Source organism: Talpa occidentalis, unplaced genomic scaffold, assembly GCF_014898055.3.
Source record: "Talpa occidentalis isolate TD23 unplaced genomic scaffold, MPIMG_talOcc4v2.1 talOcc4.13, whole genome shotgun sequence".
Classification (NCBI taxonomy): domain Eukaryota; kingdom Metazoa; phylum Chordata; class Mammalia; order Eulipotyphla; family Talpidae; genus Talpa; species Talpa occidentalis.
The window spans coordinates 84,845,984-84,861,883 of NW_023601322.1; the positions used below are offsets into that span (position 1 = coordinate 84,845,984).

At 39.2% G+C, this 15,900-nt stretch overlaps 1 protein-coding gene across 1 annotated transcript in view; it reads left to right on the forward strand.

Moving 5' to 3' along the window:
- The window catches only part of DTWD2 (DTW domain containing 2), a 64,369-nt gene extending 62,768 nt beyond the window's left edge, over nucleotides 1-1,601 (forward strand). The window contains exon 7 of the transcript XR_008551508.1: nucleotides 1,081-1,601. The gene's annotated coding sequence lies outside the window, so the exon portion shown is untranslated. The remainder of the gene's footprint in view (nucleotides 1-1,080) is intronic.
- Nucleotides 1,602-15,900: the final 14,299 nt, after the last annotated feature.

The window sequence follows — 15,900 nt, forward strand, 5'->3', positions numbered from 1 at the left end:
TGTGTGTGCCTGCAGTTTAAGTCCCCTTTAAGCATGCAGATGAGGATCCACAGCCAGGCAACCCATTTTATATCAGGGTTGCCCTGTAACAATATGATCTCAGGTGATAGGCAAGTCCAGTGTTGGAGCTATATGACTTTGCACAATCGTCTACAGCTCTGTAGCACCTTTGCTGCCTTTTGTGATGTGATACAGACATCTCGTGATGCTGGTGAAGCTACTATCTGCATGCTTCTGAGCTTTCCCAGTCCCCTTAGAACTGTTTAGAGCCATTTCCTCTCACTTGGCTCATCTATTTCATCTCCAACCTTCAAAATGGGCAACCTGTTATGATTTGCTGTGATGTGACACCTCATCCCTGCCACCAAAAGAAGCTGTTTCCCACAATAATGACAAGTAAACATTTCCTGTTTGCAGTCCTCCAGTTTTTTTAAAGCCCTCTGTGGTCTTCCTTCCCATTGCCTGGCAGGTAGGACAGGAGATGCTGCCCATATCCATGATTTCAAAGTACCATTGCTCCTCCAAACTGCTTTCTGCATAAGCTGATGGTTCCTTCCCAACATGATGAGCTTGGGATGTGGGATCAGTATGAGTTTTAGGCCATTGCTTCCTCCCATAAAGTTTATGCTGCTTCTGAGGAAATTTTCAATATATTTCATCTTCTTCCTGCTGGGGTTTTCTTTTCTTTTTTTCCCTTGTCTGGTTTTTCTTTTTTTTTTTTCCTTTTTTTTAAAAGATTTATTTATTTATGCATACAAGAACTGGGGTATAGGCCAAAGGTGTGGGGGTGGTGGTTAGATGATTCACCAGAGAGAGTGGGGAACTGAACAGGCAGAGTGACTGAAATACACTGCTGAGAGCAGCAGTGGGTGAGTCAGGAGAGGTCTGCTGCGCCATGTGGGTGCCGGGGATCAAACTCATGCTTCAGTGGCTGCAGATAGCTTCATAGGTTGCATCTTAAATCCTTGCCCACCAGGGAGGCCTGTCTGGGTTTTCTTTTACCTTTGATTGACATCCACCGGACCTTTCAACATGGAATGAGGCAGTTGGCTTGATTCTTCTCATCTTCATTTTTAATAGGTAGATTTTTGGGAAGATTGCTGGGAAATCACTCACTGGTTCACATGAAGAGACAGATGATGAGCTGATTAAGGAGTCATCATGAAGGAGAGTGTGCTGGAAACAGTTATCCGTCCCGGAGCACTGCATCCTAATCTTGGCTCCCACGATCCTTGTGCTCCTCTGCTGTAAGAATATGGGTCCCAGCGTGGTGGGTGCTGTACCAAGTCTGGAAGACTTCACTCCCTTTCCATGCCTGACAGACTCACCCCCATTTAAGAATATTTTGAACACTTAAGATCTATTTAAGGAAAAAAGGAAGCTTAAAATTTAGTGTTTTTGGAAATGTACACTTTTTTTTAAAGATTTATTTATACAAGTACTGGGTACAGTCAGAAGTGCGGGAGGGTGAGAGAATTCACCAGAGCCAGAGCAGGGAACAGAACAGGCAGACTGACGAAATACACTGCTGAGGGGAGCAGTGGGTGCGGCAGGAGAGGTCTGTCGCACCGTGTGGGACCCTTGCTGGTGGCCGGGGATGGAACCAGTGCTGCAGAAGCTGCAGGCAGCTTCGCAGCCCAGCGCTTAACCGCTGCGCCACCAGGGGAGGCCCAGAAATGTATACTTTTTTAATGAAAGTACTTGTATATAGTTTTCAAAATTATTTTACTGACCTCAAATTATTTAAGTTTTTATTTTTTACAGACCTCTTAATAAAATGATTCTATTTCATCACCTGTAGTATACAGTGCTGCTTTAATTGGTTGCTATCATCAAGCAGTTTCACAAAGTATTGTTAATATTTTTAGTTACTAAAAATTTTCATAGTGTGTAGTATTATGTGAGAATTTTCACTGAAATCCTACTCTGGCTTTTAAAATGTGTTCCCTTGTTACTGTGTTAGTTGGCTTTTAAATTCAGGTACTTTATATTTGTTTTTTTGTTTGGACCATCTCCAGGTTTTGTGGCTTTTCATTTCGTGGTATACTTCACATGTACACGTTAATTACATTTTGATGTTGGGTAGATTGTTTGTGAATTGCTATTTCAACCATGTAACTCAAAGAATGGTATTCCCTTATATACAAGATGACCATATGTTCAGTCATATCATTTTTGGTGGGTTGAAAATCACTGTGGAATAAGTTAGAAGAGTTTCTTGCATATGTGGATGTGAAAGTTTGAGAACTACTGTATATGAAGCAAGTCACAGTGCTTGGCGGCAATCCGTAGCTTGGGTTACAGAATTTCTTATGTGGAACATGAGCTTAAGGTTAGGAAAAATGCTTTCCCTACTTTAAGACTCCAAACCCAACTTTCTTTAGCTATGACCATTAAAGTATTTGGCCCCCCACCCCTAAGATTTGAAAAAAGCAAACTCCTCACTATCACTGTTGTTAATGAAATATGTAGAAGAATATTTCTGTATAACTTTCTCAGCTCCATCATCATTTAGTCCTATTTATTGCCCCACATTGGCTATTAAAAACATGATCTTGTTTTAAGTTTGTGATTTTAAGTAAAAAATTAGGTTTGACTTTGGACACACAAATGTTTTATATAACCATAATTTTATAGAACTAAATTTATAAAATCTGTGAAGATTTATTCCTTTAAAATAGGTAAATGTGGATATTTTCATAGATAATGTTTTAGATGTAATGAAATTTTATGTTGAATTGTGTACCATCAGCATAGATTCACTACCTGGTAATTTGTTCAACCTGAATTTTTAGCTCCTAGGCTAGCTTAAAGTATATTCTCCCTTCTTTTATTCCCCCAACTTCTTGAGGTGTCATTGATAGATAACTGTAAGATGCTTAAAATGTATAATATGATGATTTGCTGTATGTTGTGAAAAGATTTCCTCCCATCAAGTTCATTAATACATTTATTACCTCATATACTACCTTTATTTCTTCTTGTTTTCTTTTTGGTAAGATTATTTTCTCTATCCTAGCAAATTTTAATTATATAATACAGTGTTAGCAACTCTAGTCATCATGTCCTCCATCCTTTCTCTTCACATTTTCCTCTTCCATTCTAGTCTCCTCCAGCTCCCCCTCTGACACCCTCATTGTCCTCTTTCTTTTTTTTAACTATCTTTGTCCTGTATGCTAGTGTTCTGTTTTTAATATTTGTAAATTATTCATGCATCCTTGCATAGGCATTATTCTTTATAGAAGATCCTGTGGTGGTCTTAACAGTTTACAATTTCACATTTTAAAAAATTGTACAGGAAATCAGGCAGTGCTCCATGATTTTTGCACCATGATGATAACTTGGTTCCCTTATTCTATTTTGAAAAAGCACATGAGGGGAAAGATGGCAGCCAGACAGGACCCTTGAATCGGTGCTTCCCTCAGGAATACTGATAAATGCTTGGAGGGAGCAGCCACATTTAGAATGAAGCTGGATAAATGTGAGGACCAGTGTCTCAGCAAGAAGGAGAGCCAGAAACCATCAGAAAGAGAAGGAGAGACTGAGAAACAGTGAGTCAGGGACTTGCCAGTACACAGGGAGGATATTGGCCCTTCTCCCAACAATCGCCTAGGCTCCCCCGCAAGCTTGGGAAGGAGAAAGTGTAATTTACTATGAGAGCATAACGTGGTCAACAGTTCAACAAAATATACCAGGCGACTGGGTCTGGGTTGACTGTGGAAAGAGCCAGAGCCACATGGTCATCCCTGGCATAGTCCCTGGGCTCCCAGGAGTGTCTGTGATTGCCCTGGGGAGCCTGGGAACACACTTACCCACCTCCTCTACTTCCCCCATACCCCTAACACACCCACGGTACCTGTTGGACCTCGTCTTTGCACTGTCGGAGGCTACAGGAGGCCATAGTGAACTTTGCTAATGGATCATTACGGTTGAAAATTAGTGGAATCTTTGCCATTTCTACTTGATTCCTGGAGCCATGAATTCTACTGTGGGAGAAGGAGCACCACGGATTGGTTGTTGATTCAGAGCATATACTGCTTCCTAGTGGACACTATTCCAATCCCCTAGCTATCTCACATAGTACCTTAACTGAGTTTTGAAATGGCCTTTCCATGAATTTATCAGGCCAGCTGTTTCAGGGTAATGGGAGATATGGAAATACTAGTGAATTCCAGAAACATAAAACCATTGCCAAGCTTCATTTGCTATAACATGAGTTCCCTGGTCAGAAGCAATGCAATGTGTGTAATCATGGCAGTAAGTAAGGATTTCTTTAAGTCACAAATGGTGGTTTTAGCAGAAGTATTGTGACAGGGAAGACAAACTCATGTCCAAGATCTGTTCCACTGAGAACAGAGTACTGCCCTTTCTACAATGGCGACAGTTCAGTGCAATCAACTGCAACTAACTGGTTGGCTGATGCATCTGTGGAATGATGCTATACTGAGCTCAGTGTTAGTCTCTGCAATTAGCATTTGGACACTCAGCAGTCACTGTAGCCAGATCATCCTTGACAAGTAGAAATTCATGTTGCTGGGGCCATGTGTAACTTCCACTTCTGTCTCCGTGATCACTTTGTTCATGAGCCAATTGGACAAGGCCAGGGGCAGCTGAAGAAAGAAATTTAAAGCTTTAAACATCTTGTTCACCTGCTTTTAACATCTTTCTCAACCGAAGTTTTTCTTTGGTGATGATTCACATGGGACACAACATCTTCACACTTCATGTCTGTTGTTTTATAGCAAATGTCAAACTTAGTGCTTTAAAGGAAGTGCCATTTATTTATTTTTATTTTGATAGCTCTCTTGGTCTCAGCTGATCTCAACTTGGTCTCTCAAGTGTGTACTTCCTCTTGTCTCATGGGCCTGCTCAAACAACTGTAATCAGCTGGAGGCCTGTCTATACCAGAGTGGTCCAGAATGCCTTTCCTTGGATGGATGTCTTTTGCTTCAGCTGGAACGGAATGGCTGTCACATGTGGCACTGTCTCTGCCTCTCTCCATTTAGTCTGTCCAGCGGGATGCCCAGACTAAATTACATGATGTCTCAGAGCTCCACTGAGAATGAAAAGCAGAAGCTTCCAAGCTTCTTTTAGTCTAGGTCCTGGAATCCACTATCATAATTCCTCCCACATTCTGTTGGCTACTGCAAGTTAGAAGGTCAGCAGAACTTAAAGCAGAAGGAAATAAATTCTATCTCTTGATAAAAGGTTTGACATACATAATCAAGAATGGTAAAAATTCTTGACAATTGTTTTTGTAGATAATCAGATATGCCTCCACTTGCCTTATGAGTATAACATTTCACGTTCTTCCACAGTCAAAACACACTGTAATCTCCAGAGACTCATGTAATTGTGACATCAACTCAGAGTTCAGGATTTTCACATGTACATCAAATCACGCTTGACTTCTTGATCTGGACCCTTATGAACTGTAAAGATAAGTTCTGTACTCCCCACACATCCAGCATAAAACAGTGAGACAGGATATTCCCATTTGAGAAGATGAGGGAGTGAGACACTAAACAGAGAGACACTAAATATTCCCATTTGAGAAGATGAGGGAGACTTTACTTCGTACATGGCAATTCTGAAATCCAGCTGGTTATATTTCACCATTTCCACTGACTCCAGGGACAAGAAATGTTTCTTAAGGTCTGGTTCTGTTTTCAGTGTGTTCCTAATTCATCGTTGCTCATGACTCTTGGTTCTTCTAAATGATCTATTTTTCTATCAGACATGACCTGCATTTCCAGCTGAATAGCTTTCCCAGTCTGCTCTCTGCTCCTGGAAAGTCAAGGTGCAATAGAGGTGCCTCTTTGCAATATGAATTACTCCTATTCCTTTCAGTCAAAGCTATTACAACTTTTAACACATTGCCAGTTGTCTGTGTACCAAATTTGAGATAGACCCCTTTCACCTTTGGGTTCTGTGTCAGGTTCTATGGGGGCACACCCTTAAGGTTTTCTTTTATTGTGGAGAAGTTCTGTGCAAATCTGTACAAGAGATCTTACCACAGGCTTGATGTGTTCTTACCCTGAACCACAATTTATTAGAATTGCTATGAATCTAATCTTTATTCCAGGCCATTTCTTTGAGGAATTTGTCTTCTATTGGAGAGACTGAATTTTGTTTGAAAACAAAACAGTGTCTCCTTAGCTCCTTTCCTTTACTCCCTTATCACAGGCTGTTAAAAGCAGCTTTTTGGTACTTTGTAGCATCCTATGAGAAATCTCCTTAGCTAAGTTCATAGGTTCTCCAGGTACTTTACCCCATCTTCTAAATTACTATGTCTTCATTGGAAAAATGCCTGTTTGACTCTTCTGTTTGCTTGGGTTCTTTCCCGGGGAGTATGTATAGATCTTGGATATCAACTCCTGGTCAGATGTATGGTGTACAAATATTTTCTTCTACTCAGTAGAGTGTCTTTTTGTTTTAATGACAAATCTGCTTAAGATTTTTTTGTTTCATGTGGTTCCTTTTGTTTTATTCTTTTCTGTTTTTCTTGCTGTTGGAGATGAATCCACAAAGGTATCACTGAAGACAGTGTCGTGGAGTGTTTTGCCCATAATATTGTATGATTTTAGGTCTATATCCAAGACTTTAATCCATTGTGAGTTAATTCTGTATGTGGTGTGAGATAGTAGATTAACTTCACTCTTTTGCATGTAGCTGTTAAATTTTCCCAACCTCATTTGTTGAAGAGACTTTCCTGTCTCTTTCTTGGCTCCCGAGTTTAGATCAACTGTCCATATAAGTGTGGTTTTATTTCTGAGCTCTAAATTCTATTCCATAATCTATGTCTGTTCTACAAATTTTTTCAAAGATGCATTATTTTATTCTGTATAATAAACTCTCTGAAGTATGCTCTATTAATATTTATATTTTATACACTATTACTATTTATATTTTAAAGGAAATGCCTAATAACAGCAATTTGGTGCTATAAACAGCATTTGAACCTGAGTTTTTATAACCCAGGTGTCAGCTACTGTTTTACATACAACTGCGCTGTTCCCATTAGCTGTCACACCCTACTTCCAACCCTATTATAAAACTGTGCCTGATTATCACTATGCGTCATAGTCTAGTACTTACCAACTTCTTCCTTCAGTGAAAGAAGATGTGGCCTAAGGTACTGCCTTTCTGCCCATTCCAGGCTTTTTCATCTGCCAGTTACATATCTGAGTACCTTGGCCCCTAAGTGACATTACCTTGACATCTTCAGTGATCTCGCCCACTGATCTGCAACCCCACACTTACGATCCCGTATTCTGACTTAACCACTTGTAGCTACTGTAATTTGAAAATTGCCTTTTAATATCTCAGAACCTCTTTTCTTCCATTTGCTTCAGTGTTTTCACTAAATCATTCTTTGGCCTCATATCAACTCAAAATGGATAAAAGAACTGTACATAAGACCTAAAACCATAAAATATATAGAAGAAAATAGAGCTAAAACACTATAAGACATACATCTCAAAAACATCTTTATAGACTCATCACTCAAAGCAGTGATAGTGAAGGCAAAGATAAACACCTGGGATTACATTAAACTGAAAAGCTTCTGCACAGCAAAAGAGACATTAACCAAAACAGAGAGACACCCCACTGATTGGGAAAAAAACCTTTGCACTCCATCCAACTGATAAGGGACTGATCACAATGATATACAAAGAACTCACATGGCTCAACAAAAACAAAATAAACAATCCTGTCCATAAATGGGCAGAAGTGGGCCTCCCTGGGTGACGCAGGCGGTTGATCGCCACGCTGTGAAGCTGTCCGCAGCCTCTGCAGCGCTGGTTTGATCCTGGCCGGCCAGTGAGGGTCCCATCATGGTGCGGCAGACCTCTTCTGTCTCGCCCGCTGCTCCCCTCAGCAGTGTATTTCGATCCTTCTGCCTGTTCCATTCCCCACTCTATCTCTGGTGAATCCTTTCACACTCCCGCGCATCTGGCCTGTACCCCGGTTCTTGTATAAATAAATAAATAAATAAATAAATAAATAAATCTTAAAAAAAAAAGAAAGAAATGGGCAGAAGAACTCAAAAGACATTTCTCCAAAGAGGAAATGCAAATGGCCAACAGGCATATGAAAAAATGTTCAGCATCCCTTATAATCAGGGAAATGCAAATCAAAACCACACTGAGATACCCCCTTACACCAGTTAGAATGGCACATATCAAAAAAACAAGCAACAACAAATGTTTGCGAGATTCGGTGAAAAGGAACTCTCCTACATTGCTGGTGGGAGTGAAAACTGGTCCAACCATTGTGGAAAGCTGTCTAGAAGTTCCTCAGTCTACTAAAAATGGAGCTACCATACAATCCAGCAATTCCACTCTCAGGGATCTACCCAAAGGACACAAAAACAGTGATTCAAAAGAGCAAACATATGCCTATGTTTATTGCAGCACTATTTACAATAGGTAAAACCTGGAAACAATCCAAATGCCCCAAAATAGATGACTGGATCAAGAAGATGTGGTATATATACACAATGGAATATTATTCAGCAATCCAAAAAGATAAACTCATGTCATTCACAGCAACGTGGATGGAGCTAGAAGGAAATATGCTCAGTGAAATAAGCCAGAAGGAAAAAGAAAAATATAGGATGGTTTCACTTATAACAGGAATATAGGGGAACCAAATAAGACATCAGTGTAAAAAAATAATAATAACAATACAAACCACAACAAAGCAAAAACAGACAATTATAAACCAGAGACATATGCAGGGGAGGAGGAGGGAGAGGGAGCAGAGGGAGGGAGGGAGGAGCACAGGGGACTGAGGTCATGGTGCATGGTGCATTGGGGAAGGAGATTCTGTGAGGCCTCAATCTGAGGGGGTGGGGGAAGCAAATATTGTCTAAAAAAATGTAAAAAATGATAAATGTTAAAAAAAATTCAAAAAAAATTCTCTTTTTTGTAGTTATAAATTTCTGCTAGAAAAAAAAATAGAATACTTTTAAACACAGTGGTAGGCATTAGTAGTCTTTAGTAAATCCTTTAATCCTGTCTGAATCTTTATAAGGAAGGCTACAACAACAGTAACATTTTATATAAACTTATTTGATTAAAATATTTGCCTCAGTGCTTATGATCTAGTCACTAATTCCTTAATTCATCACTTTAGAAACCATGTCACATGTACTTCCTTTTAGAGAGGGAAATGGAATCTGATTTTTCCTCTTGAGCTCAGGATGTTGCTCTCAACATGTGGCGAACCCCTTTCAGAAGTGAATAAAAGTGTCATTGGATGTTTTGTGTAAAGAAAATTAGTTTCCTTAACCTATTTCACTTTATTATCATCAGAAAATAATTCGGAAAAGGAGTGTAATATATGTTGACAGGACCTTCCTGCAGAGAGGCTCTTTAGTTGTTTCAGTTAACCTGGTGATTTTTACAGGAAAATCCCTGACCTAGTACATAATTTAGTTCATACAGTAGCAAGGGATTGGAGTGATTGATGATTTCAGTCAGGAAATCATGTTGGAACCAAAATATTCTATGTAAAATGTATGAAATTCTTAAGCCCATATTTATTAATATTTAATAAACATGCTCCTAAAGGATAGTGTTTGAAATGCAGGTTCAGCTACCTGACTGGCATTTCTCTAAGCTACTATTAGAACTGTCAAAACAATTTCTTTTAAAATAGAACCAGAAGGGCATCAGTGCTTGTTGTCTGGAGTTCCACTGCGGTACTTGCTGTGAATACAGAGTTTCTCCAAAAGGTGAGAGTGAAAATTTCTACTTCAGCACTGTACATAACATGTACCAAAAAAAAAAAAAAAAAAAAAATGACATGTATCTCAAGGCTAATAGGGAAGTCTTTTTCTTTAATTATTTACATATTTATGAATAAGCAGGCATGAGCAAAAAAAAATATCTATGAAGAAACATGTAGATAAAGATTTCTAAAATTAATTTGTGGAATAAAGAAATCACAAATATATTATTATAATAGGGGAAAGAGAATAGGGTGATGTATGACGAGTCCTAAAATAGTTGCTCATTAATTGACATACATCTGATAACTGCTTTTAATTTTTTTCTCTTGGAACTAGATAGAGTAAGTAAGTGAAGTAAGGTAAGAAATGGCTCATAGACCTAGAATCTCTTCTTTCTGCAAAACATTTTCTTGAGTGATCAAAATCTGAAATCTAAGTATCTTCTTTTTTTAATTTTAATTTTAGTTTTTTTAAGATTGATTTATTTATGCATACAAGAGCTGGGGGACAGACCAAATGTGCGGGAAGGTGAGTGGATTCACCAGAGCCAAAGTGGGGAGCAGAACAGGCAGGCCGACTGAAATACACTGCTGAGGGGCACAGCAGGCAAGACAGGAGTGGTCTACTGTGCCATCTGGGTATCTCCGCAGCTGGGAGGGATCAAACCCACGCAGCAGAGGCTGTGGACAGCTTCACAGCCACTGAGCTGAACTGCCTGTGCCACCAGGGAGACCATGAAATCTAAGTTTCTTAATTCACAAATCTAAGTTTCTTAATTCACAATTCATAAAATTCTTATTACGAAGTGCTAGGATTCTATCAATCAGTCTTGAAAAACTGCAGTATTTCACATGATTTAGTTCTTGTATTAACTTCTTGCTCCTCTTCTGACTTATTTACCCATACATTTGGCAGAAAATGGTAAAGTTCCCTTTTAATTTTTAAAAAATCTTAGAATGGTGATTTTATTGTAAGCCAGGCATCCTGATTGTCAGATTTTGAAATTCTGATAGAAATTCTGCACCAGATTCTTAAGCATAATGTCAATGGTGGCTCTTCACCATCCTTTGAAGTAGGGAGTGCATGACAAACTCTGTATCATTATATCAACTATTCTGTTTTCAAACTGAGCTGCTCAAAAGTCAGGAAGAACAAAGAGAGACATTGGTCCCTGAAATATGTGGAATTTTAAAATGTATGCTGCCTTTTGAAGGAAAGTCTAAATGTATTGCTTAAGGGTTTTATGCTTAAAAGTCCTTCTGTTTACTCCCGGTTACTTCCCATTGGCTTTGTACTGTTCTCTGCCAGCTGAATGCTGAAGATGGAGCAGCTAATTGTTCATCATTGCATCACCCAGGAGAACAGTCGAAGAAACTCGGGACCAGTAGAAGAGAGGCCCAGGAGGGCACTTGACAGCTGTGCTAGCTGTTACATCACCCAGAGGGAACTGTGGAATCTTGCAGGCTGACTCCTGAGGATCCTCCCTGTGAAAAGAGGGTGCTCTGAATCAAGGAGCAGCTGCTCAGGATCCTAACATCCTGTCAACTCTAACAGGGTTGTCTTTCTAGGTTACCATCTCTCTGGAGCTCCCCATGAAAAGTGGATGTGCTCTCTCAAAAGAGCCAAGCATACATGACTAAGAAAAAAAAAGGTGCTCAGTGGTGTACAGAGGGCATCATAAACTGGAGGTAACAGGAGAGAAAGGGGGCATAAATGTAGTGCAGAGGACGAAGATTTCAAATTCTCTAAAATGCTGCCCCTCTAGAGTAAAGAATCATGATAGTTGTTAAAAATACGTGAATTTAGATAAAGGTATATTAGTAAAAAAGATGCTTGCTGGCCCTGTTGCATTAGTCTTGTGAACATGGAAACTCCTCCCTAAGTCACGCAGATTATGTTATAAAATATTTTTTAAAATTTATTTATTTATACAAGAACTGGGGTACAGGCCAGAGGTGTGGGAGGGTGAGAGGATTCACCAGAGACAGAGCAGGGAACAGAACAGGCAGACAGACTGAAAACACTGCTGAGGGGAGCAGTGGGTGAGACAGGAGAGGTCTGCTGTGCCATGTGGGTATCTCCCTGGCTGGCCAGGAATCGAACCCGCACTGCAGAGGCTGAGGACAGCTTCACAGAGCTGTGCTCAACCTGCTGCGCCACCGGAGAGGCCTTCTTTTATGAAATATTAATGATAGATGATTTTTGTGAAATCATTAAAATGATTTCTTGACCTCTAGCCCTATTCTGTATACATTGCAGAGTACTGCCCCTATCAAGAATAATAGAGTCCAGAGAGTAGACATATATAATCCACAATGTTTTGGTATTATCTTTCTATTCTTAAAGGTAAGAAAATTATCTCCTGATTTTTTTATTCGATTTATTTAAGTATGGAAAAAATTTTCCTCAGAATAAGAAAGTAGAAATCAATGTCATTTTACTGTGAAAATACGGTGAAGAAATTATAGTTTGTTTCTTTCAAGCTTAAAAGAAAACCTAAATACTTGACCATTTCTGCACATCAAGCCTGATTGTACACGTCACATGAATTGTTCATGTTTTTCACTGATTTGAAAGAAAAAAAATGAACATTTACATTCCTTATGAGGCAGACAATTAGGCATTGTAAAGCTCCAGGCTACTGCAGATGTCTTCTGATTTCATAAATGATTAATATTTTTTGGCCAAGAAAAATCAAGTCTTCACTTTTTGTTCAAGGCCTATGACAAAATAATTGCTAAACATTTTTTCATGTTAATTTTCTTTCACAGTTATCTTTCCTTTCATCTAAATTCAACTCACAGTCCATTCTGTTTTAATGAACTACATTTTGCCTTTCAGTGCTTTCATGTTTTTCTTGGATGTTGTGGAATTAGACAACTTACCACTTCATGGGTAATTATGGACATCTTTTCTGCTCACTATCTGGAGTGCCACAAGGTTTACCTAAACATCACTTCGTCTGTATAAGCTTTCAACAAGCCAAACTAATTTCAAAAAATGTGTTTTTTTTGTTTTTTGTTTTTACACCAATATTATATGTCACCAAACATACTAGAAAAATAAGAAAGCTTGATTAACTCATCTTGGCTGATCATGAAGATGTGGCTGCAGGTTATAATCTTGTGGCATCCTTTGCTTCCACTGGTCTTTTGTGTAGCAAAAAAATTATTTTCCAACTGTTGTGAATTCCAAGTCACTTTCTTTCACCAGACCCTGTCCTGTGATATTACCAAGTTCTGGAGTAGGGGAAATCACTAATAAATACATTTGTGGCTAGATTTCTGTCCTGCCTAAACTCCCATTTTACCTTCAACCCTGCAGAGCTGCACTTGACCATACATAAATTTATAGAGATTTTCCTATCTTTCTCATCTAACAACTAGAATTTTTTTTCTCTTAAAACCTCATGTGGGTCCAGCAGTAGATGACCAGATGAGCATACCCAGGCCTGTAATAGCATCTGTTGGAGAAAGCTTGGCGGGGGAGGAGCGGTAGTAAAATGAGAGGTCCTCATTGCCCAGCACCTTTTGGATCAGAGCACAGAACTATAACAGGGCTGAACAGGAGGCTCTGGGCAAAGGGCCCACCCTAGGAATATAGGACTTTGACCATGATCTGCTGGGTGAGAGCATTAGGCCTTTCAGGGGTACGATCAGGATCCAAGTCTTCGGATCAGACTTATATGACATGACAGAATCTTGGCCTCCAGCCTTAATGTACCACCTCAGCATTCCATACGAGTGCTTGCCAAAAGTACAGAATATCAATCACTTTTCCGTGGAGACTCCCTGCATTCTCATCCGGGTTCACCTTCTCACACTCTGAAGTGGCCACTGATTGAGGAACGTGAACGTGGCCATAGTCCATTTGGATCATGAGCCCACCTATTATCTGATGTACCCATTCATTAGTCCTAAGGAAAGTGGTTGATGTGATTAATTCTGTAGTAGTCCTTACCTCAGTTTTGTCACAGACTCATTCTACAATTGCTCCCTGATGTTCGCTGAGTCAGGGGGACTATGATGAATAGTAGATAAGACAGACTGGTGGCCCATAAACTAACATGTCTTGTTTTTACAACCTGCACAGTGATTAATTAAAAATAGTTGCTGATATTTCACATTGTCAACCCTGGTCTTTAAAATAGAGAGTTTTGGCTTAACTCAAAAAATGGAAAGATTTGGCCTTGTTGAGCTTGTGTGCTTACATGGCAACAGTTGGATGAGGTCAGTGGTTCCTGCCCTCTTTGGACACACTTTTTATTCTCCACTTGTCCCTGGAGACCATGGTCACCTGTCTTACCTGCTTGGTTCTAGTCGTCTTTGGAGCCAATGACTTTTATTTTAGAATCCTGTTGTGAACTTACACATGACTCCTATGGTCAAAAAGGTACTAAGAAAGACCTTTTTCTGCTCCTAGCCATATCTCTAGATTGTTGCTTGTAGAGATGGCTGCTGGTATATATTGCTCTCACTGTGTGTGTTTTCTACTGGTGTAAAAATGGAACTGATGAAAAGTCATAAGAATATTGTGCCTTCAAAACAAACCCTTAAAACTTGACTGCAGAACTGAGGTTGCCAAAGAGGAAGAGTTAGGAGAGAGCATGGGGGAGGGTCCTCCAATGGACTGTGGTGTCTAAGGTGGGTTTTTGATGATGGTGTGGTAACATACTTCTAAAGAGGTTTGAATCTATATTCCTAAGTTACATACAATGTTGTAAAGCAATGTTGCCTATTATAAATAATTTGAAATACATATAGATATAAGTACAATGTTTCTAAAATTTTTTGTTTTGGGTTTTTTTTTAGTTATTATAGACATGGAAGTTTTCCAGGAGTTAATACTAATGTACGTTTTGGTGGAAATATTTTCCACCAAGATTCTGCTTGGCTCAGTATCTTGGTTTTGTGCCACTGAGGCATGTTAGTAAAGACATATTCTGCCACCTCTGTGTGCACATGAGACATTTTATACACTTTCAACTCCAACAGCAGCACTTGCAGGAAAAATGCAATGTATAGGAAAGATGACATATTCCTTTGAAAGAATAGTGTTTGTCTTGAACAGAAACCAAGAAATTTATAACTAACTTAACAACCATCACACCCTTTCATTAGTGCTATTGCAAGTGAAAAGAGGAAGAAGCCACAGGTCAGTGGAGCCTTATGATTTCCTGGGCCTGAGCTGGGACTCAGCTGTTTGCCTTCTTTTCTTCTTTACACCTTCTTAGAATGTTTATATCCCACGGGGAGCAGGAGATCTTGAAGATTCATGCCAGGGAGCAAAGCAAAAGTGCTTATGTTTCTCTTGCTTTCTGTTATGTGAAGATTTTTTTTTTTTGAGCTCCTTTGTTTTATTTTTATTTTTACTCCTAAGTTGAGACAAGGTGTTAAAAGCATATGTTACAGAGTGAGCATCTGTGGAAGTACTCTAATTTTGGAACATGGATGTAAAAGTGTTGAAGTGCTGGCTTTTTCTGAGTGTCAAGAGTGTGGAACAGTAAATGAGAGAGGAAATATGCAGTGGAGGAAATATGAGAGAGAGGAGTGTAGCCTCTCTCTCTCTCTCTCTCTCTCTCTCTCTCTCTCTCTCTCTCTCTCTCTCTCTCTCTTTCTCTCTCTCTCTCTCTGTGTGTGTGTGTGTGTATTTCAGAGAAGAATTCACACTGCGTTGGAAATAACAGGGCACCCAGGAGATGCAACTGAGCATAGAGTTGAAATGTCAAAGTCTTCTTTTCTACACATCTGTCCTAGCTGCTGCTGCTATTTGCTTTTTTTTTTTCTTTTCAAGGAATCTCAAGGTAGAATAATTAATGAGATCAGTGAAAATCATTCAAAGGATGGGGCAAATCATAGTTTCATTGATGTTTTGAAAACTGTTTACCTTAATGTGAAATGGCATCTAAGATGTAAATGGGGTGGAGCTGCTGATATTAGATAGTTTTATTTCCAAGGTCATGTGGTTATTTCAGCATGTACTGAAATCTGCGGACACTGCACAGAAGTATCCCTTTCCTTTTTATTTTGACTTCTAGCAAATCATTAAGTTGCAGTGCATTTTGGAGTCATCAGCTGCTTTTCATGATGAAATCAAAGATATATAATTTGAACTTTTAATATGCAAATTTCATCTATGAAATATTTACAGATAATTACATT